The sequence below is a fragment of the Martes martes genome (assembly GCF_963455335.1).
Source record: "Martes martes genome assembly, chromosome: 5".
NCBI lineage: Eukaryota > Metazoa > Chordata > Mammalia > Carnivora > Mustelidae > Martes > Martes martes.
This window is the reverse complement of record NC_137892.1, coordinates 99,740,405-99,768,026: the sequence shown is the minus strand read 5'-3', so window position 1 is coordinate 99,768,026 and position 27,622 is coordinate 99,740,405.

Genomic DNA, 27,622 nt, shown 5'->3' with positions numbered 1-27,622 from the left:
TAGTTTGCAGCCCAGATTAACCCGTGTGCTTCCAGAATAATAGTTATTTGAGAAAGTCACCAGAAAACCTCAGAAGTTACCAGAAAACCTCCAGAAAGTCACTGGAAAACCCCAAATGGCAAAAGCTTACAGACCAAAAACTGGATTCATTCATTAATCCCACTTAAACTTATTGGCAAAAACCTATTTCCTTCCTTCTACATTTTCGTTTCTGTCATTAAGTTTTTGAATCAGAGATAAAGGGCTTTATCACCTTATTCAGCAGACTAATTTTTAGAAAGCCTCTGAAAAATATAATGACAAGTTCGGCCCATTATAAAGAGGAGAAACTTTGTTTTAGAGAAACAGTGTTTTTTAGCTGCCAGGAATGAAACTACTAAGTTGATGTTTAGCCCTGATTTTAAAACAACAACATATGTTTCTTTTCTGTGATTCAGAGATTAGAGAGGATTCTTTAAAAAGATTTTATTTATTTATTTATTTATTTGAGAATAGAGAGAGAGAGAGAGGGAAGCAGACTCGCCACTGAGCAGAAAGTCCAACATGGGTCTCCATCCCCGGACCCTGAGATCATGACCTGAGCCAAAGGCAGGCACCCCAACTGAGCCACCCTGGCACCCCTGAGATTAAAGAGGGTTTTAATGAAACAGGTAAGTGAAAATTCAAGCTACATTCATGGCTTTTTCTTTAACCCTGCTTCCTTATTACTTGAGTGTATTCTATTTCTTTCCCTAAGATTACATTTTATAAGACATATTTGTTTTTCATAAAAGATACATGTTGAATTAAATATACTTCAAGATAAGATAAATTGATTAAGACAGTTAAAATATATAACCCAAAGCTATGAGAAAGAAAAGTATGGGAATAGTAGATTCAAAATCAAGGTGACTGTGGTATTTTAAGTAGACAAAACAAAACAAAACAAAATAGAAACAAAAACCAGGGGAAAAAAAACCCAAAACAAAACAAAACACAAAAACAAAACCCATAAAACCAGAGATACACATTGGCATTGTATTAAGCAACAAATAGAATAAGAGATTGACAATTTTGCATTTTCTTTGCCCACTTTGCCCACTCACTTTGCCCTAACAAGTGAATTCATAAAAGGAATTTGTAATTTATATGCTATCTTGACCTAAAATTTTTTTTTATTAGTCCTTATAGGCTCAGAATATTTCCCGACTGGTAAACATACATGTTCATTTTAGATAATGAATTAATAAATATATCTGGAAGTATCAGAAAGTAGAAATAAATCTGGGAAAAAATGGATTAAAAGGTTGCAAAACATTTATATCAGTTATTTCAGACTAGAGGAAGGGTAATTGTTTTCTTTATACTTTTTTTTCTTACTACGTGATTTTCTACAGAACACCTATTTTACGTTAGAGAAAAGCTTAAAGAGAAGGAGGAGAAGGACTAGGAAAACATCTGCCCAAGCCCACGTGTACTTTTGTGCCTTTCCTTTGGTAGAACACTGCGCTAACTAGCCAACTGGAAACTGGTCCGCTTAAGCTCAACGTACTCGGGTATAATTCTGCATGCTCCGTGGGATTAGGGAGAATGGTACACACCTAGGAGCCAGGCTAACCAGGCAGACTGTTCTCTAGTTTTTGTACACTGACGCGCAACAGCTGAGTATTGTCCTTTTTCATGAACAGAAGATGACAGTCCCCTTTAGAATGCAGCAAGCGAAGTGTGGCTTCAAGCCTGACTACCTTTAAGGAGAGAAGGTCATAATGCCAGGATGGACCATGGTAAGAGGAGAGCAATATTCAAAAGCAGCAAATATCTTCCCCAGAATTTTGGACTTGATGGTAGGCTTTTCTGTGCATAAAGATCTATGTATTGCCTTTTAGAACACTTCCATTTTTATATTATATTCTACCTATGAGCTAGAGTTCAAAATACAGCCTCATGGCTCATGAGTCTTATTTTCCTGCCTCCAAGTAAAAAGGAAAAAATGGTGCCATTTAATGCCTATGAAAAGAAAAAAAAAAAAAAACTCTGTATGTACAGGTATGTTCAATATACGTATAAATAGGATATCAGACTAGAAAAGATAGAAGATTATCTCAGGGGTATCCAGACATTAATGAAAGCCAATTTGCAATTAGGTGATCAACATAAGAGCCAGTGGTAACAAGCAATGTGTTCTTATTCCAAACATCTTTGCTACAAATTGCTGCTAAAAGCTTCTCCCGGCATTTCCTTTGTCTTTCCAAGGCATGGTGATGATATAAGATAATTCACAGTAACTGCAGAATGCTGCATGTTATTTCACGCAGGCCGTTTAGTAACTATGTCAGGCAACCACACAGCAAACCCTTTTAATTACAAGATGTAACAGCTTTCATTACCCTGCTTCAGGCTCTCTAGTTAACCTTGAACTAAAGGTTCATCCTTAAAGCTTTCATTTGTCCCCAGGTGTGCTCCATCAAGATGCCAGGGCTACAGGGACTCTGGCTATAGGCTCCCGGAGCTTCAGACACATGGGGATGCTCCCTCATCTCTCTGCTGGGTACCACAGCCTGGGCTGCAAATGCTGCTTGGATCCACTGGGTTCTGCTTATCAACACACCACATTCTGTTACTTGTGGACTCCAGGAAGCCAGCAGAAATTTAATTGTTGATGACTCAGCCCCCACTGAGGAATAATAAACAGAGCTTCCCTAATAGCTCATTTAAGCAAATACATGCACACCTACATATATTCATTGTCAGTAATATCGAGTTTGGGGTTACTCTCCCCTCTAGCATTCTTTCGGATTCTTCCTCTTTAGAGAATGGTGACTCATGTAGCCACGTGTGGCTAAGAATAATGCATCTGCTGCATTTAGCTACTGAGAATCGTACAACCGCTAAGGTCTTACTTGTGCCCTCTTTTTTTCTCATCATCTTAGTCACATGTTATCTGCTGGAGTCCTCTATGCTGGGGCTGTTCCATTTTCTGCCCTAGTATGTGTCAGGGCTATTAGTTCCTTTAGCAAGGTTGACGTGCTCATTCCCGGTGCATAGTCAGTATCTTTCATGGTAACTACTCAGAAGCCAATTTCCAAATACACATAACAAATTGTATTTACAGTTCTTGCTATTGTTCTTCCTATTTTGCGAGGGAAGACATACCGAGACTGGTAGAGAGAGACTCTCCAAGGCCCTCTGTGAATGACTGCCTTCAGGTGCTCTGGCTTTTGACAGTGGGAGAATGACTGCCTTTGGGGCTGGACTGTACTATGGGGAGAAACTGGATCCTGTTGTGCAAATGGATCACCTCACTGGGAGCTTTCTGTAACTACAACTACCAGCGGCCTGTTGCTTAACTATTTCATGACCACATACATGTAGGCCACCATAGTTAGGTGGAAAAGAAACCTCCATCTTTTTTTTTTTCTCCCTTTCTTTCCATGGGGCTTAGGGGTATGGGCAGTGACAGAGAGTACAAGTGGAATGTTTTAATCCACATTAGAAAAGTTTTATTTTATTTAAAAGCTGCATTTTAAAAGTTAAAATATTTCACATGGCAGAGAAATAACAATGTGGTTTTCTTGACTCTAAAAAGTCTCAATATTTCTTGTTTTCATAAAGGCTGATAGGTAACAATACCCTGCCTTGGAGTCCTGAGTTCAAGAGACATCCCAACAAACATGTCCTAATCTACTTCTCCTTCAACACCAAATTCTTCCCAATGGGACTCTTCTCCCAACTTCCTGTCTTGTCTTAATACTCCCCTGGCCTGAATTTAGAGAGTCTTCCTCGGCTCCTATTCACAGGCCCACACCACCCCCCACATCCACACCTTATCAGGTAGCAAAATGCTGTATTTTTTGAACTGTAAGACAGTAAAGATATATTCAGTTAAATACCTAGTGTAAATTACATATTTACCCACAAAACGACAGGGATTTGTTTGAGCTGGAATTATTTTACATCAGCAAAGTAACTTATTATCCCAGGATTATTAAAACATTCCACTGGCTCTTGATGGCATCAGAAAAAATTCCTGAACATGAATTGTAGATCAGACTTAAATTTAAAATGTCCATCACATAACTGACCTTGCATGTGGGTATAGTGACAAAGACCTCCAACTGAAAGCAGTAAAATTTTATAGATCTGCTCATTTGCTGCTGCTTATCACAACCAGGACAATAATGTGACTTTGAGCCCTAGATGATTATCAACTGTTTGTTACAATCTGAATGCGTTATAATGGGAAAAATAATAACCTCCGATAGAACTTTTTTTTTCTTTGCTTGGTTAAATCCAGTTTGCTTCATTAACAAAATCTTGGAATTATGGAATCACAGTAGAAAGACGGAATCACCACTATTGCTGACCCACAAAATAGCTCGTGTCTATCACAAGTTCAATTGCAATTGCCCTACTTGACTTCCTTTCCTTTTACTTGACTGTCATGGAAGACTTCTTACTAGGCTTCCATCCTTTTGCCTCTCTTGGTTATATACACTTCTAGTCAATCTTGATAAAAAATTTTCAACACATCTCTATTAAACATCCTGAGTATGAAATTCCTTGCCCTGGCATTTAAGCCCTCTGAAACCTATCTGCAACCTGTATGCTAAGCCTGAACTCCCATTACTGTGGGACTCCCACAAAATGTGTCAGTGAAGCTGTACTGATTCCTACTATTCATCATAGCGGTTAGACATCATCTTCTGGGTTGTGGACTCCATGAGTTCAAATCCTGACTTAGCTGTTTATTGGCTATGATGGCAAGCAAGCCCTTCAACCTCTTTGAACCTCATCTCCTCATTGGCAAAATTAAGAAAGCTCAAAATAGGGCACCTGGGTGGCTCAGTGGGTTAAGCCTCTGCCTTTGACTCAAGTCATGATCTCAGGATCCTGGAATGGAGCACTACATCAGACTCTCTACTCAGCAGGGAGCCTGCTTCCTCCCCCTCCTCTACCTGCCTCTCTGCCTACTTGTTGTCTCTCTCTGCCAAATAAATAAATAAAATCTTAAAAAAAAAAAAAAAGCAAGCTCAAAACATTAGGCATCTTTATTACTATTCAAAGTGCCCTTCAGTTCTTGCCTCTCCAATATGCTCATCTCTTTCTCTGGGAGAAAAGTTCTCCATTCTTCTTCAAACTTTGTAGGGTAATGGTTCTCCAAGCACTGTCTCTGAAAAAGCACTATGAGAATCACCTGGAAACTTGTTAGAAATAAAAATTTTCAGGCTTGGGGCGCCCGGGTGGCTCAGTGGGTTAAAGCCTCTGCCTTCAGCTCAGGTCATGGTCCCAGGGTCCTGGGATCGAGTCCCGCATCGGGCTCTCTGCTTGGCAGGGAGCCTGCTTCCCTCTCTCTCTGTCTACTTCTCTACCTACTTGTGATCTCTGTCAAATAAATAAATAAAATCTTTAAAAAAAAAAAATTTTTTTTTCAGGCTCCACCTCAGATGTCCTGAATGGAAAGTGTTGAGTGTGGTGTCTAGCAATTTGTATTTTAACACATCCTCAAATAATCCTGAAGCGCAGTCAATTTAGAGAATCCAGATGTATATCAAATGCTATCACCTAACCTTTTTCTTATCCCTCGCAGGGAGCCTGACCTCTCCTGCCATTCAAATGCTGAGAGCACTTTGCACTCTCCCTTAGCATTTACCTTCTTTGTATTGTATTAACCAAATGTGTGTGTTCACCTTGTTTTCCCCCTTAACCTTGTCAAGTTGTGAACATTTTACCAGGAAGAATTTTGCTAACTAATCTTCAAATAGGAAGCAGGGCTTAACAAAGTTTCTTTCAAATATTTGTTTGGCTGAATTGAGTCAAATTATCTTAGCGCTCAAGGTATTAGAGACTGAATGAAGAACTCAAAATAGAAAGAAAACTTTCTTTTTAATAACTATTAAGAAGTTCCCTGCTGGAAAATAGAGCAGCAACACAGATTAAATGCTTCAAGTTCTTACTGGAAGCAGAGTTTCAAGATAGGCAGAGGAATATAACTTCTAACTTTGCAATCACCTCCTCATTCCTTGTTTTGTAGTGTGAGCCATTTTTCAAACATAATTTTCTAGATGCATGATGATGACTGGGTTAATGTAATATCAAGGTTTCAGGCAAAATGAATGTGCAAGCTGATATTTCCAGGTAAGTGCTTTCTGTTTTATCTGCTTATAAAAAGCATATATAGTTTTATTTGTGTTTTCCATTTTGCTGAAGTAACTTTGAACTTAGGAAAGAAGCCAAGCTTGCCTACTGAATTACAAATCCAGTTAAAACATGCATAGTCTCTATAGTTTCTGGGTGCATGGAGTTTGTCATATACAAAAAAAAGAGAGAGTCCCATTTGTTATAATTTTACTCACTCATTTTGAAGCAATTTTGAAAAAGAAAAAACTAGTAGCTACCTAGACTTTTTCAAATTATGTGTGCAGAGTTTTATATATATATATATACATATTTTGTTCATAATTATTTCATATATATGTATATACATATATAATATATAATATATATTTCATATATATGTATATACATATTCATATATATGTATATATATACATACATATGTATGTATATGTATATACATATGTATGTATATATATGAAATAATTATGAACAAAATAGTCTTTGATTGATTGGATACTAGATATCCTCTGATAGTGGGGCAATCATTGAGCACAGCCCAATTTTCAAGCAGTTTTTAAGTTATTGTGACTTTCAAAGAATGTAAAATGAACCCACTGCTATTGGTGAAAACTTGATTTCTTTGGATCTAGTGCTTTTAGCTGTGCTAGTTACTTTCCTTGGAGGCAGCTTTAACAAATGGATACACAGCCTGAACTCTTATGTAATCAAAAGCAGTGGTAACCTCCAGTTCTAACTACATCTAGGAGATTGTTGGTTTTCTCCCCTTTGACAGAGATTCACGTGCTGCTGCCCTGTCACATGGGAGGGACAGACTATCTGAGGGAAAATGCAGGTCTCTCCCATCTTTCAAACTTCTTCACCTCCTTAGTACCTAACTTCCTTCACTCATTATTTGAGGGGAAAAAAAATAGCCATTTTAAAGCCTAAAGAGGTGCTGAGTTACAGATGAGCCCATGCAATGACTTTTAACAGGTACATTTTCTTTCTTTTTTTTTTTTTTAGGAGTTATTTATTTTACAGAGAAACAGAGAGACTGTGAGTGGGGGGAGGGGCAGAGGGAGAGAATCTCCAAGCAGACTTCCTGCTGAGCCTGGAGCCCATATGTGCGCTTCCATCCCATGACCCATGAGATCATGACCTGAGCTGAAACCAAGATTTGGACACTCAACCAACAGAGTCACCCAGGCACCCCTTCTTTTTCCTTTTTATCCTATTTCTGAAGTCCTCAGCTTTAGAGATTATTTTAAAAGGGTCTAGAAAGCTCTGGGAAAATTCTCAGAGACACCTAAAATGTTCTCAGACAACTCTGCTTGTTGTGGCTGGTTATGAATCAAGATGAGAACAGAGATTTCAGAGAAGGCCTGCTCCTGAGTCACAGAATGAATAATCAGCACACAAAATTCTCTTCACCCGCTAGTAAAAGCCAAACAAAATTAACGATTCTAAAATATCCTCACCTTCAGTATAGGGAGACCCAGTTTTCTCAAAAAAAAAAAAAAAAAGAGGGGTGGCATGAGGGTAGGAAGGAAGGTAGGTCATGAAATAACAGCAGCTTTCTTATGAGAAAGAAAACGACAGAAAATGCAAACTCCATCAGAGAGATCTAAGAAGAAAAACAGAGGACAAGAGCAGAGACGAACCTTGAAAACAAGACCGTAAGTGAAATGAGCCAGACACAACAGGGGAATATTGTAGGATTCCACTGAATATCTACAGGCACCTAGAAATGGCCAATTCATTGAGACAGAAAGTAAATGAGGTGTCATTGGGGACTGGTGGGAGAGGAGAATGAAAAGTGAGTGTTTAATGGGCACAGGGTTTCTTTGGAATGATGAAAAAGTTTGGGAAATGGGTATTGATGAGGGTAGCACAACACTGTAAATGTACTTAATGCCACCTAATTATACCCTTGAAATTGGTTACAAGGGTAAACTTTGCTATGCACATATTTCCACAGTAAAACATATATACATACAATGAAAACAAGCAAATGCAAAAAGCAAGCATGAGACACCATGTGACACAAAGTGACTGATGCTACCTTGTCATGAACCTAGAGAAAAGAAAAAAGAATTTTCAGAATAAAAGGAATTCAACTAGATTCTCATCTGTGAGGATGATATCATGTTTTCCATTGAGGAAAAAACAACAGACAATCAAATAACAGAAGAGAAAAACACCCAGGACTGAGTAGTGCTGTTTCTGAGATGGAGAAGAGATAAGTAGAACAGGTTATAATATCCTGTCTATGTGTGATGGTTTTACTAAAGTTAATGTATTCCTTAGGCTATCATCCTTACTTGTGAAGAGGGAAAAAAAAGGAAGAAAGAGCCTGTCCCTGATAAACAGCTAGTTGGCTGGAGGGGATGAGAGTCTTTTCCACCAAGTCCAGGGATATGGCATTGGAGCACAAATGGTGAAACTGTTTAAAGTCCAATAGAAAGGCAATAAAGGACAAAATTAGAAAATCTGGCCCTGTATGGTTTGTCCAACACTTGAGAGATTCAGTCATTTCATAATTCACACATCTTCAGACACATTTTAAGGGCCCAGCATCTAGCAAGAGAAAGTGATTGGCAGGCATGCTCTGGGACCACAGAAAAGGATTCACTTTGTTAATAAATATAATTTGCTATAAAAATACCTCTACTGTATATATCACCGCAGCATTTCTTCAAGGGTGACTGCCTGACCAACAGCAAGGGCATGTCCAGGAGACCAGCTGGAGAGGCCAATTCCGGAGTTCCAACCAGAACGACTACCTCAGAAACTCTGGGAGTGGGGCTAGCAATCTGTGCTGTGATAAACTGGACAGCTGATTCCAATGCTACATTTTGCAAACCCCCACTTTAGGAAAGAATTGGAGCAGAGGTAGTTGCCTGCAGGTGATTAACCACACTGAACTGACCTGAGGGAGGACCATGGGCAGGTCTCTGGCAGGAGGCAGCTGCTTGAGAAAGAGGGAAACGCACTACAGCCTGTGGGGCTGTATTTTCTTCTCCTTTTCCTGGAGGGGTTCTTATTTGCTTCAGGGGAACTAGGTGTCTTCTGCATCTGTGAGTAAAGCAAAGCTGTCAGAGCTCTGGATGGTGATTCTGCCCATAACACAGGCACAGAGACTCTTCCTAATTTCAGAATACCTGCCTCTTCTGTCCCTCTGCATTTCTTCCTATTAGAAATGTATCTGCAATTTATTGTGTAGATTTCTTCAAATCCTTCTGAATGTACATTCATAGCTCATGACTGTCCAAAGACTTTTTTATTTAGACCCACTTGTTACGACTATTCAAGAATTTCTACATCACAGTGGCTCATTTGGAGATTTAAGGAGTCTCATTAGATGTGTGGGAACTTTTTGCTTGGTTTGTGTGCTTTTGTTTGTTTGTTTCTGTCTTTGCTCTTTTTTCCTGTCATGGAATGTCTGGAACCAAAGACCATATTAAGCTGGTAATAAAGCCCTCTGTCTATATTTAGGCTAAAAAAAAACCCTCAACCTCAAATGCTGTCAAGTGATACTATTTTTTAAGTCCATGCAGCTATATTTCTTTTACAACATCTTGAGTGAACATTAAAACTTTTCCTAAGTGTTTTTCCTATGTGTCAAAAGCATTCTCCCTTTTCTCAAACTGGACTGAGAGTCTAACTTAATTCTACATCGTTATGCCGGCAGCCTGCCCCTCACCCCTGCTGCCAGCCTGCCACCTTCCCTGGTGTGCAGGCAGCTTTCAGAAAGAACAAGATTCCCCTCTCTTCCTTGGTTCAGGGCCTATTTCCCAAAGCATTTATGTCCCGCCTCACTTCCTAACCTACTGACCTGTGCGATTGCCTCTTCTTTGGAGCCTGACATGAATTTCCAAACTGACATTACTGTGGTAATGTAAGGGAGGAAAAATTCTCCTCTACCCCTTTAGGATCTCTGGCTGGGCTTAAGAGTTAAATACATACAAGGCAGATTGACCAGAGAAAAGCATGTAAGTTTTATTAGAAACTGACAAATGCATGCGGGGAGGGAGAGTGGATTTCACGAGACAATGAGAAGCTGAAGAAGTGACTGGAGCAGAAAGCATTTATACCTTTTGGACAAAGAAATGGTAAGTTGTGGAAAATAATAAGACAATGTGGTCTGAGCTGGAGGCAGTAGGTTGTGGGAAGTACAGCTAGAGACAGGGAGAGGCCTCTCTCTTATCATCTCTTATCATCTCAGATAAGATGAGCTTATCTAAGTCCGTTTGTTTGCACAGCTCCATTTCAGTGTCAATTCCCAGCCTCTGTCCCTAAGAGATGGTTTGTCTCTTCCTGCTACAGGGAAGATATCTTTTTCATCGCCTGTTTTTAGGTGGCTTGGTCAGTTAAGAGTCTGCCCTTGGCTCAGGTTATGATCCCAACATTCTGGGATCAAGTCCTGTGTTGGGCTCTCAACTCAGCCAGGAGTTTGCTTCTCCCTCTCCCTCTGCCTCTCCCCCATGGCTCATGCACTCTCTTGTTCCTTCTCAATAGATTTTTTTTTTTTTAATCTTAAAAATAAAAAAAATAAGAAAAGGCTAAGTCAGAGAGCTCTTCCTGCATCTGCTGTGCCTTCAGCTCAAAACAATCCAGATTCCAAAATGGCACATTTGGGGGTAGCATGTCCTAAACTCCTTCAGGTACTCCTAACATCTTGCCATAATTTGCACAGGTCCCTTGCATTATGCCTATTTCTGGGATTTCTCTTGGTAACAACTGCAAAGGATCTAAGAAACAGCCCAGCATTTCTACCAGTCTCAAGAAAAGCTAGCATTTCTACCAGTCTTCCCAACAGAACAGGCATCTGGCATCAGGTTTTGAGTCACACCGTTTAAAAAAGTAGTTAAATGGAGGTTTTCAATGCAGTTTAAGTGATGGCCCCTCCAAAAATAAAAACACAGATATTGACTCTATGCTAGTGCCTGCTGCTGGCTAAACTCTGAATGCCCAGCTGCCCGTCTAAGGATTTTTGACTATGGAGTTTATTCTTAATGGCAAAGGTAGTACGCACAACCCTCTAATTAGACCTTTTATTAAGGCATGGAGCATTGCTGAGCCAATGAAATTTAGAAGGGAGGAAACACCACTTCCAAAACTTTGGTAGAAAGGGACACCATTTTTTAATAAGTCATGAAAATATGCATTGACTCTTAGAGTCAGGGTTTCAAGGAAATAAAGTAGCCTGAATAAAGAGGATTAGCTGGTGAGCCAAATGGAAAATTTAATGCACTTTTTTCTCCTTCTTATTTTATTTTAGTTTGACCTCCTTGGAATCTATGTTTGTGAAGAACCAGGGGTTTTATGTGCAACAATAACATTTTTATGTCCCCATTGCCGAGTATAGGAGCCAATACTCCAACTCTGTGTACACTAAAAGTGCCAATGTTTGTGAATCGTTCTGTTCAATTCAAAAGTAACACTAATGAAAAAAAGAACAACAGTAATAATGACATATAATGCTAAGCTAAGCTACAGTAATAAAAAAAAAAACCCAAGTCATAATGCCTTAACACAATTTTATTTCATGTTCACACAAAATCCAATACAGTCCAGAAGTTCTGTGAAGTTCTGCTTTGACAATGATGCAGGGATCCAGGCTCCTTGAGTATTCTAGCTACGCTATCATCAAGGGTACTGCTGTGGAGGTGGAAGGAGTTGCAGAAAATGTATTGGCTTTTAACTGTCTTGGCCCATAAGTGTCACTTCTACCCTCACATTTCATTAGATGTAGTCACATGATGCCAACCATCCAGCAAGGTAAGCTAGGAAGCATAAAAGAACTGAAAAATATTTCGTGAGCATGTCCCACAAGAAGGGATGATTTACTGACCAATCCTATCTATAGTCTAAGCCCTGTGCAGGTTAATTTATATGTATTATGTCAGATCCTCAAAATGACCTTTCAAGATCTCTGTTATTAATTTCATTTTATAAAAGAATAAGCCAAGTCTCACAAAAATTAACTAATTACTTGCATTACCTTGGATTCTCACAGAATTTTATTTTTTTTTAAGATTTTTTTAAGATTTTTATCTATTTATTTATTTTTCAGAGAGAGGATGAGAGAGAGCACAAGCAGGGAGAGCTGCACATAGAGCAGGCAGAGGGGGAAGCAGGCTCCTGGCTGAGCAAAGAGCCCGATGCGGGACTCAATCCCAGGAGCCTGGGATCATGACCGGAGCTGAAGGCAGATGATTAATCAACTGAGCCACCTAGGCATCCCCTACAGAAACCCTTAAAGGTATGGATTATTAATTCCAATTTACAAGTGCAACTCAGAAGCGTAAATGAATTTTCCAAAAGCCAGATCATGAAAGTGGGATTTGAACCCTGAAAATGGGCCCATCTCCCTGCTTCTCCACATGATGTGTAGGAAGTATAATGCTAGGCTCTGGGAATACCAGAAACAAAAGAGATGGGGGAAAGAGATGTCTACTCCTGCTACCATGATTGCAGATCCTACCGTCCACACTACGCTCTGATGTCTGTGGGGGTTATTTACACCTGGACCAGAGATATAAAGAGCAGTATTTCCAAAAGCAAAAAGCCCAGGCACTTGGCCAGACTCAGGTTTTCTTTGAAGTTAATAGCATATATAGTTCACAACCCTCACTTCCATAGGTACCTTCCAAGGCTCTGGGAGGGATGCCAGCAACTTGCTCAGAGGATTTTATATTTCTGTAAAATATAAAAACATGACATCTTCTAACAGTGGTTAGTTAAGACTATTGTCTGTTTCCACTCCTTTGTCCCACCAGTCATTTAAACTTTTCATTTTGGTGGTGGTACCTTGCCTGTAGGCATGTTTACTCTCCAATTAAGGAGAAATTGAATAGAGTATAAATACAACTACTTTGGCTTCAGTGAGATATGTTCATGGATTCACAATCACTTCTGTGTATAAATATGACTACAAGCCATCCCCAGGTAAGAAATCACTTTCGGGAATATTGCTAATGTTTCCGGTGCTCACTGGCATCACAACACATATGTACAGAGCTAGAGGTTATATTGTGACATAATGTGTCCTCTAGCACCCCGCAACAGAAGGACGTGGGTGAAGAAGGAAATCTCTGTGGAAAAACATCCCAGTCATCAGACTTGTAAAACTGTGAGTGGAAGTTGCAGTTCCCATAAGTGACTAATGAAAGTAGAAGTTTTCTTTCTGTCAAGCATATACTCAGTAAGGCAGCATATATAATTATAAACACACTATATTTTTTTTCCTTTCAATGGCAACTTCATGAAATAAAGTTTATTGCAATTTCTGCGTTTGGAGGAATGCTGCAGAGAGTGCCTATGATAATGAAACTTTTAGAGGTTTGCTAAATTTGACAACAACCTATAACTTTCACGACTAAAACCGGTTTGTGGAAATAAAGAAACATCTGTAAACACACAATGATAAAAAAAAACAAATTTCAATCAACCATTCTAGTGATTAACAAAGATTATTTTATTCTATTTTCTCTATAAAAAATGATACAAAAATTTTAAATTTGTTGATATGTGAAGAGGTAATCGAAAAGCATACACCCAAAAATACTGGGGAAAGGGCAATTTAATTTCCAGTACTTGATTTAATTTGTGGCACTTGTCAGCTCTTAAATTTTACATGTATATGATTTCTTTTTCTAAATATGTATTCATTTTCATATGTACTTCCTGTTTTTTCTTAACAAGACCTGCAATTATGTCCCTGTTATAGACTGAACATGTCTCCCACCAAATTAGTATGTTGAGATCCTAATTTCCAATTGAGAGAAAGGGCCTTTGGGAGGTGATTAGGTCTTGAGTGTGGAGCCGTCATGAATGGGATTAGTGCTCTTATAAAAGAGACCCCAGAGATCCTCCTTGCCCTGTCTATCATGTGAGGACGTAATGACAACATAGCCATCTATGAACTAGAAAGAAGGCCTATGGCAGGTGCCTCAATCTTGAACTTCCCAGCCTCCGAAACTGTGAGATATAAATTTCTGTTCCTAATAAGCCACTCAGTCGATGGTATTCTGTTATAGAGGTCTCAACAGACCGAGATAGTCCCCGCTCAAACCTGGATACACATGAGCAGATAAAATGCCCATCTTCCTGACCCAGCAGGCCTTCAATTGTTGTAACATTTGAAAACCATGAAAAAATAAAATAATAAAGGATCTGGATGGCAATCATGTAGTTGGTTCACATGCAGCCACTTCAAAGCAAAGTAAGTTTTTGATGTTTTAAATTATTCATCCCTGGAGATAAGTATATAATCTGCAAAGATATGTGGATTTGAAAATCTCCTGGCAAAGATAAAGAACAGAGTCTCTGGATTGGTCCTAGCTATATCTCTATGCAGATTTTATTTATCAATCATCAGTACTATTAATCTTTAAAGGACACTTACAGCTAAATTCAGCCAGGGAATAAAGGTCCTTGGATAAAAGTGGCCTTCATAGAACTAAGAAAGACGTCCTTCTGATCCAGTCTACACAAAATAAAAAAAAATAAACTCTGTAAGGAGAATTAGAGTTTCTATCTGGCACTAAGTGAAGTCACTCTCTTGTTAGTGGGTATAGGATACCTTTAATCACCAAGATATACAAAGAAATTAGACAGTTCCCAGGAAAACAGGGGGGAACTTAATAATAATGATATGAAGCTTAATAAATAATGTGAATGCTTATACTTAATAAATACCTGATGGATTTTTCTTTTAAAAAGTGTTGCTAATATCATCAACATCCTCAAAAGTTCTGCTTGGAAGGCAGAAATAGCATTTCTCATGTAGAATGTTTTTAATAGCATGAAGAGGAAAATGAAACTAAAATAAGACATTGTCCTTATCATTTTTTCTTGGAATATCAAAACATGTTACAGAAATTTATTCTGTAACCCTTAAGTTCTACACAATTTTGAATTAATGCCACTATTTATTAGCTGGGCAATCTGTGTGTGGCCTAGAGAGACAAAGTGATTGTTGAAGGCTAAAGTAGAAAATCAAGTATAAAATTAAGGAAGGGAAGATGTAATAGAGGCTAGAATCCTAGGCACAAATTCCCGGACTGATCTATTCTAGCAAGTTTCTTCCTAACACAAATGATTCTGTTTCTTCTTAAGAAGACATTAAGGTTCTATTTTCTTTAAACTAATATAGTTTCAGAGACTATTTAATGGTCAATCTGAAAGTCATTCAAGTGGATCTAATTATATTCCAACAGATCTAAACACACTGTGACCTACAGATAATTTTAAGGAATCTGATTCACAGAAAATGTATAGAACAACAAATCGATAGAGAGTATGTTTATGGTAAATAATCCATATTGTATAAATACAGTCCTATTCACACTTTGTATCTCCTCCAAATTCTTTTTCACTCAAATCCTAGGAAACAAACAAAAATCTCAAACTAAATAAATAAAATCCCAGAATCTTTTTTTTTTTTAAATCTGTAAAGGATTTTAGAAGTCATCTAGTTAGCCTTCAACTTTCTTGTTCTACAGACACAGAAGTTTAAATGTCTGAAATAGTGTCTGAAATAGTCATTTCATCAGAGGCAGAGTTAGGACCAGAAAACAAATCTCCATTTCTACTACCACAGGACCATCACATGTCAAAATGCCTCTTCCCAAACCTCTGTCCACTCTCCCCCAAAAAAAGGTAAAGAAAAAAAATTTTATAGTGGATGATCATTTGAAAAATACTCTTAGGTTACATCAGAATTCCTAAAAGCCTGAATTTCTCAAATTGTGTGAATCCAAATAAAATTCATATTCCTAAGAGACAGACAATGGGAATGTGATTTGGCTTTTAAGATTAGGGACTGTGTCAGCACAGGGGTGAAAGAGAAAATGAAGTGAAGGGGGAAGCTACAAAGAACCATATAGTCAGCAATGCTATTTGAGCCATATGCTAGATGCAGAGGAAAAGGAAATGAAAAGCTTTGAAATGCAGCTGTCCCACTCCCTGCTATTTCCACTCAAACCCAACTATTTTTCCACTAGGATCCAACACATGTGTGGTGACACATGGAAACAGGGTGAGCTCATGGACCCTGGGGAGTCCAGCATTCCTGGTGCAGCACCCTGGAAGCATAGGGCCACTCCCAAACTCTACCCCCCACCCCGCTTAACCCCCAAATGATAACTGTGAAAGAAGACCTAGTGATGGAAAAACCCACATGGCAGCAGAAAAGCCAAGCCAAAAACTAACTCAGACACCTGACTTCCATTTATTAATGACACAGCAGACAATGGGTCGTTAAATCGAAAGCTACCCTAGTTGTAAAATACATTTGTTCGTTAAAATCAGAGCAACACCCTCCTTTGGGGCAGTGGAAGATAATGGTACCAAAAGCTAGTCATCGATGAGGACTGTACAAACGTAGGGAAATCAGTTTTCCATCAGAGTTCCTTAGTTCAGTCTTTTTTAGCAAAAGAAAACCTCTCATCTGAGCACAGTGCGTGACAAAGCTTAATTCATGTGATGAAACGAAGCCTTCTTTTATTCCATCTTCTCTTCATGTTTGTACATTTCTGACACTGCAGTATTAACATTTTAAATCAAATCTTTAAATAATCATTATGATGAGAAGAACATTATTGGGAATGCCAGGCTCACTAGATGACCTAAAGTGAGGTGGTTAGCTGCATTGTTTCCAATAATTTTGTTCTGTGATATATCCTCCTCTTCCTAGGTATTTAGGTCTGGTTTGAATTAAAGTCTGCAGCATGCTCAGAGCTGTGAGAGTAACTGAAAGGACATGTTTACAGCTAGAAATCAAAAGGTTTCCTTGTAGTTTGTAGAATATAGCTTATTCACTTAATTACCCATTTGATGACCTTTTTTTTTTTTTTTTTTTTTTTTTTCCACAGACAGAGATCACAAGTAGGCAGAGAGGCGGGCAGAGAGAGAGAGAAGGAAGCAGGCTCCCTGCCAAGCAGAGAACGCGATGCGGGACTCTATGCCAGGACCCTGAGACCATGACCTAAGCCGAAGGCAGAGGCTTAACCCAAGGCGCCCTTGATGACCATTTATTGGCATACCCTCCACTCCCATGCCCGATGCCAAGCACTGGGCTACGTATCCACATAAAACATGACCTACTTTCATCCCTGTTTCTGTCAAGCATTTACCTTACAACACAGCATGATATTTAGCTGCTCTTTGCCTATTTCCTCTTAGGCTTATTTTAAGAACCAAATGAAATAATGTATGTAAAATGCTCATTGGGTAGTAGTTTTTCAAAAGCTCAACTTGAAAACATGACACGCACATAAACAATTGAAATGTAATTTGAGGGTTGCCTGGGTGGCTCAGTCGGTTAAGCACCCAACTCTTGATCTCAGTTCAGGTCTTGATCTCAGAGTCATGAGTTCCAGCCCCGCTTTGGCGTGGAGCCTACTTTAAAAAAATGTCATTTGATATTTGTTACAACAGAGGGTGTGTGTACCAATTAATACAAGAAAACAGAGAAAGGAGTGGCTAATTCTGTCTGGAGTGGGGATGGGGAGAAGTCATCAGTGAAGCATCAGAGAGCAGGGGACCTTCAAGTATGAGTAGCAAGGGGCAGAAAGAGAAATTCGGAAGACCGAAGACTGACTCTACCAGATCCCTGGTAAGTGAGTAAATCCCTTCCCATGGAAGCAGAAGAGTTCATTCCCTCAGCCCAGCATTACTTCCCTTCTTGAGAACTGGAAGTTGCTATTTGTAGGCCATTCCTAGCATTACCCACACCACCCAATTTCTTCCCCCTCCCACCAGCACACACAGAGGGACCTGACCCTTCCAAGCAGCAATTAGAGAAAAAGATCAGGCAAAATCAGCAAAGGAGTCATAGAGGAAGCAGGGTGGGTCCTACTGGATAAGTGTAGAGTTTTGTTTTTTTTTTAATAGTTAAAATAACAAAATAATATGCTCAGGGTACTTAGGATTTAGTACGCATTCTACCAGTAGGAAACATTTTCAGTCACTAAAATGTTGGAGCAGCTGTTGCTTCTAACATGTATGAATAGTGGTCTATAGTCATAAAGCAGTAAGTTTACCACTAATGAAGCAATGACCTAGTATGGAGATAGCAAATAAAAGGTAGCATTGCCCTCTCCCCATCCCTGGGCAGACATTATTAATCAATGTTGACATGATTTTCCACTGATCCTGGACACAACCTCAGAATCTTGGCCCTTGCTGTCATGACTGAACTAGTAGTTCTGTGGAGAATATGCTGAAACACGAAGCTGATCAGGGCCACAGTCTCATTGGTCTGATTAAGAGAGTCGTACAAATAAAAGGCCCAACTTGACAATAGGTATTCACTAGAAAATGAGGCTGAAACACTATGTTAAATTTTGTGGATTGGCTTACTCAACATTTATGCCAAATCCCTTCTAGAATTCAAAAGCTGGAAAACATAGAAACAAAATGCCCTGGTCCTTTTAAATTTCTGGTTTTGGATTATGGTTCCAAAAGAACTTCAGAGAGAGAAGTGGGGTTCCATGAGTATTTTCCTGTCAAGGTCTGTGGCAGACCCAACACTGAACTGTGGTCATCAGCAGTGACAGGGGTCCCCTGATCCTGGCCCCAGTGGAGGGAAGCTGCAATAGGTCACCTGGATGTCCAGTTCTGTAATGAGGTTTGGAGAATCCCTCCTAGAAACTTGCCTACAGTCTGTTTCTTCACTTCCCTCCTCCAAAATTATTTCACAAATCTCATAACAGCCAATGACCTTTCTGCTTAGACTCTGTTGTCTACAACTGAGCCTTCACTGAAAAGGCATGGAAACCTACCTTAGACTGTATTTGCTGGAGAAAAAGTATTTGGCCAAAAAAGAAAAAAAAATAGTTCTAACTGTATGAATGTTTTAGTTAAAACTTACATTCTTAGGGGTGCCTGGGTGGCTCGGTCAGTTAAATGCCTGCCTTCAGCTCAGGTCATGATCCCAGAGTCCTGGGATCAAGCCCCACATCTGGCTCCCCTGTTCAGCAGGAAGCCTGCTTCTCCCTCTCCCTCTGCTCCACCCCCTCCCCCCAACTTGTGTGTTTTATCTCTCAAGTGAATCAATAAAATCTTAAAAAAAAAAAAAACTTATATTCTTGTAGCTTCAGCTATTAACTCTGTGAAAATGAATTCAAAATCTGTATTTCTACCTTCAACTTTGTACCCCTTCTGCGTTCTGTCTCACACTGTTTCCCGGACTCCTATACTTGGATTCCCTGCTATCACCAAGAAGTCATATATCTAGAATTTCATTCTCCATCTTCTCTTTCATTACCCTGGTCACCTGAACTCAAAATTTCAGCATAGTCTGGCCTCCCTCTTTCTCATGTACCAAACCCTGACAATTCTTTTACATCGTCTTTGTTCCACCTCTTTTCCATTGTCCTTATCCTGGGTCTGGTTCCAGCCTTTTCCAGATCAGACTTGCACTTCTACACTATTCTATCTGATTTCCCTATGTTCAGTATCTTTCCAAACCCCTTACTCCTCAAATTTACCCTAGCAATGGCAACCCAATTAATATTACTAAAGATCATTCTCATCTTGACATTTCCCACTCATACATTTCCAGACTTCCAATACTTTGAACATAAAACTCCAGCAACTCGGTTTGGCACTCATGACTTTCACAAACTGACTGCCATCTATCTATTGAAGGTTACTTCCTTCCACTTCCCTCCTCAAATCAATGCTACAGCCAACTACAGTCACACTGGTCTCCTTACTTCATCTAATCAGCACACCATTTTGAAGACCGCTGTCTGGTACACCATTTGCCCAGGTTGCAGTGCTCTCACTCCCTTCTCTGCATGTCATATAATGTTGAATGGAAACTCATAATCTATCCTCCATTAGAATGAAAAAGGAATGGGGCAGGCGCCACATACTATCTGAAGGACAAATAGAAGAGAATTTCTTCTTTAAATGGGAAGATAAAATTATAGATTATTTTGATTGTTTTAGTCAGTTGACTGTTGAACCCAAGTTTTATTTAGATTCTGTGAGAACTGCAACCTGGTGTTAGTCTTGTGGTTCTCCAGGTACAAAATACTGTCCACATGGTTGAGGCCATCAAATGACCCACGTTGCATAAGAAAGAGTACCACTGACTTACAGAAATGATTTTTCTGGTGAATATGCTTGTCCTTATTGACAGACCAGAACTTGATTAACTTTAAACAAGTGAGACACTACCATATATTTTCTCTGTGAATATTTTAGGATCAGGATCAGGAATGCATTATTCATTTTATCTATCTCACCAGATGGCCTTGACCCTACTTGTAGAACAACGAGACACTTTTCTTTTGCTTCATCCTCTCTCCTGTTCTCTGGGGTGCTTGCACTAGCTGGTACAAAGATTCCCTCCCAGGTACATAGCTTCTTTTTTTTTTTTTTTTTTTTTTAAGATTTTATTTATTTGACAGAGATCACAAGTAGGCAGAGAGGCAGGGAGAGAGAGAGAGAGGAAGGGAAGCAGGCTCCCCGCTGAGCAGAGAGCCCGATGTGGGGCTCGGTCCCAGGACCCTGAGATCATGACCTGAGCCAAGGCAGAGGCTTTAACCCACTGAGCCACCCAGGCACCCCGGTACGTAGCTTCTTAACACACATTACCTCTCCTCTCGCCCTGCCCAGCCAATCGTGCTTTTCCAATGAGGGCTCCGATATTGCAGATGGAGTGATGCGTCTGAATTCACACCTACTGATTATAATCTGAGGCTCATTTTGTTCACCTTGCTTGCTATCTATAGTCATATTATACAAGGGATGATATCTAAGGCTTCGAGTGTTATTTTTGAGCCCTTGCCAGCTATCAAAACCTGACAAGCTCCCCCAATCTTCTCTCCATGTCAACCAGCACTTCCCTGGAGGGGCTGGGTGTTTCTCTTCATCTTCTCTTCATCTCCCAGTTTTTCAGTTTGAAAAACTTTAGACCAAGCAAATGCATTCTTCTCCATTCTAGGAAGATGTGCCTGCCCCCAGCCAAATGTCTATCTTCCTATTATTTGCAACCATGATTTAAAGACTTAAATCCCCATTTTCAGATCCCATGGTGGTAACGAATCCTTATCTTTTAAATCCTTATCACTCAAGTAAAGTCACAGAACTTAATGGAAAAAAAATGAGTGACAATTTTCCTACACCTAAAGTACATCTTTTTTTTTTTTTTTGTCCTAGAAACTATTCCCCAGTATCCTTCCATACTGCTTTCTTTTCCAAAAATGGGCTCAACAAGTCTTTTTAAATTTGCCCCCCCACCCAATTGTGGCCCTGGGGCAAGGCAAATGATGGTCCACATCAAATTGGCATATAGCCACAAAGAGGGAATCCTATCATTCATTTTTCACTCAAAAGGTTGATTTTCACCCAGTACTTAAGGTCCTCCTTGATGAATCACCATTCTTCCCAGGTCAGCAGTCTACTCTCAGTTCCACATTCTTTTCCTTTTCCCTCTCCTCCAACTCACATTCTCTTTCTCTCCCTCCTCAAGAGCCAACTATTGATTCATCATCATTGTTGGAAGTGTGCATGTTATTTCTTCTACAGATAGTCCAGATTATCATATACTTCTCACGTAGGAAGAGGCTCACATTTTTACATTCACTGGGTTTACTCCTCCTGGGGATAGATTTTTATCTCCCCTTCCTCTTGTCACATTTTTCTACTTTTTAGTCTCCTCATTCCAGTTGTGATTCTCTGCCATCTTATTGGAATCCTGTGTTTCCTGGGTTTCTTATTTCCTCAATCTACAAGAACTTCCTATTATTATTATTATTATTATTATTGTTATTATTCCATAAGTTCCTTCACACTCTGCTCAAGCCAGACTGCCTTTAATTCCTGCATATCAGTTCTTCCCTTGGACAAGAAGAAGAACAGCACACAATCTCTAATTTACCCTTAGCTCTATTCCTAGGAGCAAGGGATTCTAAGATATTCTAGGATTGGAATCTCAAATGGAATTTTCATTCTTTGTGACACCTGTCCACAACTGCTTTGGTTGACAAAGTGTTTAATCATACATGTGCCTGCCAAGGAGCCCATCTTGTAAACTAGAATGATTAGAAGCTTGGATTTCATCATCCATCAGGTGTACCCAGGTAACCCCTGTTATGGGATCTCAGAGGGCTCTGTACCTATCCTTCATAATCCTCTTCACCGTTTTCATCAATTATTGGAGTGATTATCTGCTCAACATCTGAATTCTTAACATTGGAACCTACCATCACTTGTTATTTTGCTGCTTGTCATGCAAAATATGGATCACAGGCAATAAGTTTCATAATCATCACATTGAATATTCAGTCGATGGAGAGCTAACATTTCAACTTGCAGCAAAAGCAAATAAGGATGACAATGCCCTTGTAGGCATGCGCTCTGAATGTAGATGAGGTGCCAGTCCACAGCCACTGCACAAAGCAGGCTGCAGTCACTGAAGAAGATTATAAACATCTTTGCTCCTGCCAGAACCTCCTGGGCAACAGAATCACAGGAGATGTCTCAGTGGAAAAGGCTGCTTGGCTTCACCTGTAATTACCCGAACACTACACTGGGCAATTAAGCAACTGGCCTCCAGGGTATGCTTTTGGTCACCTTGCAACAGGGGTGCCTTTCTTGCATGGTCCAGAGCAACCACTCACTGTTCTGCCATTCAGACTACCCACCATCCCCTAGGAAGAACCAAGGTTCTTTTCCCCTGCCCCAAACTACAGCACATTAACACTTTTTCCTTCTGAACACTTAGCAATTTTTTTTTATGACTTTTAAAAACCTCTTTTGTGTTTCTATCTCATGGAAATCAGAGGTAGAACAAGTAACGAAGGACAAAAGAGAACTGAATTCTAATTCCGACTTTGCCTTGGGCAAGTCACATTTCTGGACCTGTCTCTTTAGCTGTTAAATGAGAATGCCGTCTGCTTCAGGGTTCAGTTTGGTCTTGTTTTTACCTAGGGTAGACCCTCTAGGATGGAGTTTTTCAAACTGGAGGTTGTAACTCAGTGGATCATAAAATCGATTTTGGTAATGGAAGGGAATATATCAGAGTATATTACCCAGAATAAGAGCATTGTTCTACGAAATTTTTGTTGTGTCTGCAGTTGGATGCTAAACATATTTTTTATTGTGGATAGAAGAAAAAAAATTAAATTCAGCCCTAAAAATACAGCAGTGTCAGAAAGTATATTAGTGGTTGCCTGGAACTGGGTGGAAATGGGGAGTGACTGTAAATGGACTTAAGATTTCTTTTCAGTGCGATGGAAAGATTCTAAAATTAGATTGTGTTGGTGGTTGTATAACTCTGCACATATACTAAGGTTCATTAAATTGTACACTGAAAAGGGGTGAGTTTTACAGGATTTAAGTTACATCTCAATAAAGTTATTTAAAAATAAAACAAAACACTGCTCTACAAGGCCATGGATTTGCTTCAGCATATCTGTGGGCCCTCCAAAATTATATAATACATTTTCTTTTTCTAAGGAGAGGAAATAGAGCTTCTATCACATGCTCAGAGGGATCTAAGACTAATAGAACTTTTAGAACCAGTTGATCACACTGTCAAATTCTGTCTGGCACTAAAATTTTATGATTCTAAAACCCTGAAGTTTATTTTAACTTTATTTCCTCAGAATTATAGCCATAAAGCTCTGCCTCCCAAGCATTTGTAAGAGTCCATTTATTTATCCAATAATCTGGTGGACTGGACTCTACGTATTAAAGTGGTTTTAAAAGAAAATTACTATGATGATCTTAGGTATTATCAATAATATATCATTATTTGATTACATTTTATACATTTTATTATATTTACCTGCATTTGGTTATATCTGCAGGGTTTTTTTCCTGATCTGTGCAATTAACTTTGCAAAGATTCATTCTTTAGACCCAAGGAAAACAGTCTTATTTATAATCATGCTTACCCAGTGAAGCTGATTAGACCTGTACTTTCTCTTTTCTCACTAACTCACACTCAGTTTTTATTCCTATCAAAAATTCAGTAATAGCTCAATTTAACAAGTGATTACTGTATGCAGGGATATAGATAATGCTCCCCATTTACTGTCCCACTTCTTCTTTATCACAGAACTGTGAGATGGGCATTTTTCTCTATCATTAGAAATAGGCAAGCTGAGACACAATAGGACCCAGAGTTGGAATTGCTGAAAGTTCTGTCCAACAATGAAGTCCAAGATCTTAGCTGCTGCAGCTATATCCACAGGGTTTTCAGTCATAGCTGTACCTGTAATCTACATGCCAACTGCATACTGCAATGGTATTTGTACCTCCATTTTTTTCCTCAGAATGTTGATGATCCATAGTTCTAAGGGTAAGAGAGCTCACAGATCCTTTACAACAATTTTCACTGGTGTGCAAACCTTTGCTACTAAAGAAAACCAGAATATGTGGCCCACTTTTGCATATTGATTATTTTGTATTAAAGATATTTTAAAAATTATGACACTAATCCACATTTTTCTTCCTGGAAGGGAACATAAAATTCCCAGGTGAATGGTACCTTGCCTGTACCAGGAGGGAAGAAGATATACTTATTAGCCCAGAAATGGCACCAAAGGAACCTGCAAACGAAACTTACTCCATCATTTTCCCCTATATATTTACCTTCCCATGGTTCATCACACTTGGAAGTCTAAAACTAATTTCCTTTGTCCTAGCATTACTCTACAAATTTCTTGTTCTTTGTAAAAGATACTGTATAAGCTGTACTTTTAAGCTATTACCTAGAATTCTAAGCTGCCATTTTGAGTTAGTTTTGGTTTAAGTTTCTCCCCCATTGTGTGCATTGCCCAAGTTAATGAATTCTTTGGTTTTCTCCTGTTAATCTGTTTTTATTTTTGTTTGTTTTTTTGTTAAAGAGTCCCAGCTGAAAACCTGAGATGGGTTGAGTTTAAGTTTTGCTTCTCCTACCAAAGATAAAGGAGAGTTGAGAAATATAAAGGGACCAACAAAACAGCTGTGTGGGGGGTGGGATTTTGTACATCTTATGTAAAGAGAAAGACAGACTGGGATTTTTCTAAGTGAAGTGGCAACATGGAGACAGGGAAAGGCATTTCTGGGTAAGAGCAATGTTAATTAGTTTAAGAGTTTTATTCTTTTGCACAGGTCATGCGCTGTCAGCCAACTATTTGTACTAGGTTAAGAGTTGTTTGATGGCAAGAAACATGTCTAGTTTAAGAATGCTAAAAATAAGGGGTGCCTGGGAGGCTCAATCGGTTAAGGATCCAACTCTTGGTTTTGGCTCAGGTCATGATGTCAGGATCCTGAAATGGAGCCCCTTGACCCGCCTTCCCGCTCAGTGGGGAATCTGCTTCAGCTCCCCCTCTGCCCCTCCCTCACACTCACAAGCTCCCGTTTGCTCTCTCTCTCAAATAAACAAATAAATCTTTAATGCTAAAAATAGGTCTTTATATACACTAAGTATTTAATGTTTGTTAAATTGCAATGTGATTTTACATTGCACAGCGGTTGGTAATAAACAGAGGACTGGATATATCCTAAGTATCCATCAAAAGAGAAGTGGTTAAATAAATCAACACTTTCAAACCACCATAATAATCAAGCGTGATTCCATGTGCTATTATAAAATGATCTCCAGAATATATTATTAAGTGAAAAAAGCATCTTATAGAATATCCCCACTGAAGGGAAAAATAAATAGGGAGATTTTATATATAATAGAATATTTCTGGAAGGATACAAGAGTCTATGGTGAATGCCTTTAGAGAGTAGGACTGACTATTGTGGGTGGATAGAGACTCGCTCTTCATCATATACCTTTTTATGCTTTGAGGAACTTTTAATATAAAATTTCATTATTTTTTCACTTAAAGTCTCTTAAAAATAGTATCATAGCAAACAATTCAGTACCACCAAGTATTTAGCTCTTTTCCTTTCTTAATTGTATTTAATGCAATCAACTACCCATCCTATAGATGAAGAAAGGGGCTCAGAGACAGTAAGTGACTTACACTACATCACAGAGCTTGACAGTAAACAGCTTATCCAGTATTTGACCCAAATCCTCGGGCTCCACATCCACTGATACTTTTTTTCACAACTCCTATAGACCAAGTGCATATGAATATAAAACCACAGTACTATGGTTAACATTGTTGAGTCAGTTTAATTACATGCTCAAGTTTGTTGCTTTTTGCTCCCAATGACCAATCAAGCTTTAAAGTACCACATAACATTTTCCATAAACCTCCTCCTCCTTCTAGCCCTTATAATTCCTTTCCATGGGGCCCAAATTCTTCATTTACCTGGCTCTTATCTCTGGCTTTAACAATAGGGATTGTATCTTTGCACCAACTCTGGTTTCCAGCTTATGTGTGACTTCTGTTCCCCCTGCTGTCACAAGGCCCTGAAAGCTTGATCTGCCATCTTGGTTCTCTCATGCTATATTCATCACTCCTCTCCAGTATCTTTCTTTCTCTCTTTTTTCTCTGAATTCTACTGTTTTCCATTTCTTTTTCCTAAGTACTACATTATCTCCCTGTTATTTTGTACAACTTCCTGTTCTCCAACCCATTCCCAAATTCCCAAAATAATCAATCTCTGTTTAAGAGTTCCCAATCTTCCACTGAGCTTGGCTATTCTGATTCTTTTTATGCCAATCCATATACCTGGATGTTTTTGTACACTATTTTACAATATTACCACACTCTTTCATAGCACCTAAACTGAACCTCTCTGACATTAAAATGAGAGATAACATACGTCAAAATCACTTTTTAAAAAACGCATCTATAACCCCATGGTTGGCAGTTTAGACCAGTGGTTAGAAGCATGGCTTTGAAATTAGTTAGTAGATTTGAATCCTACTTCTGTCAGTTAATAACTGTGTGAGGTTGAGAAATTTACTTAATCATATCAATTTATCCTTTTGTAAAATGAGGACACTAGTACTTTATAGGGTTTCTATGGTGATTATGTGAGATCATGCAAATCAAGTGCTTGAGATATCAGTGGGTTCAATATAAATGCCAAATAAATACCCCTCCTTTTGTTCTCTTATTTCCATCAGCTTTCCATAACCTTGCAAAATACATCCTTTTCATCCCCAACCCCCATTTCCACCCGCCTTTCAGCCTCCATGCCCATCATCTTCGTGGAGATCAAGAAAATCAATCTCATCTGTCACTTAAATTAAGAAGTTTGTAGGAAAAATATCAAATGGACATCCTCTGGCACACAATATTTTTTGCCTTACCCTTTTTTGCAATAGGCCAAAAAAATTTCCCCTAAATCATAAAACCCTAGTTTCTAATCTCTCGGATTTAACTCCATTTTTTTCATAAACAATGAAAATCTAGTGCTGCATTAAAATTCACAAAAAAAAAAAAGCTATCCGGTGTTCATTTACATTAATTATAGTGGTGATTGCCTATGGCTAATGCCAGAGAATGTATTCTAGCTTCGAGTTCTATTTTTAGACAACTGCTCTGAGGATCATCAGACACCTGTCCTATTTAGCAGCTGGAATATTTAAGCACCATAGTGCTTT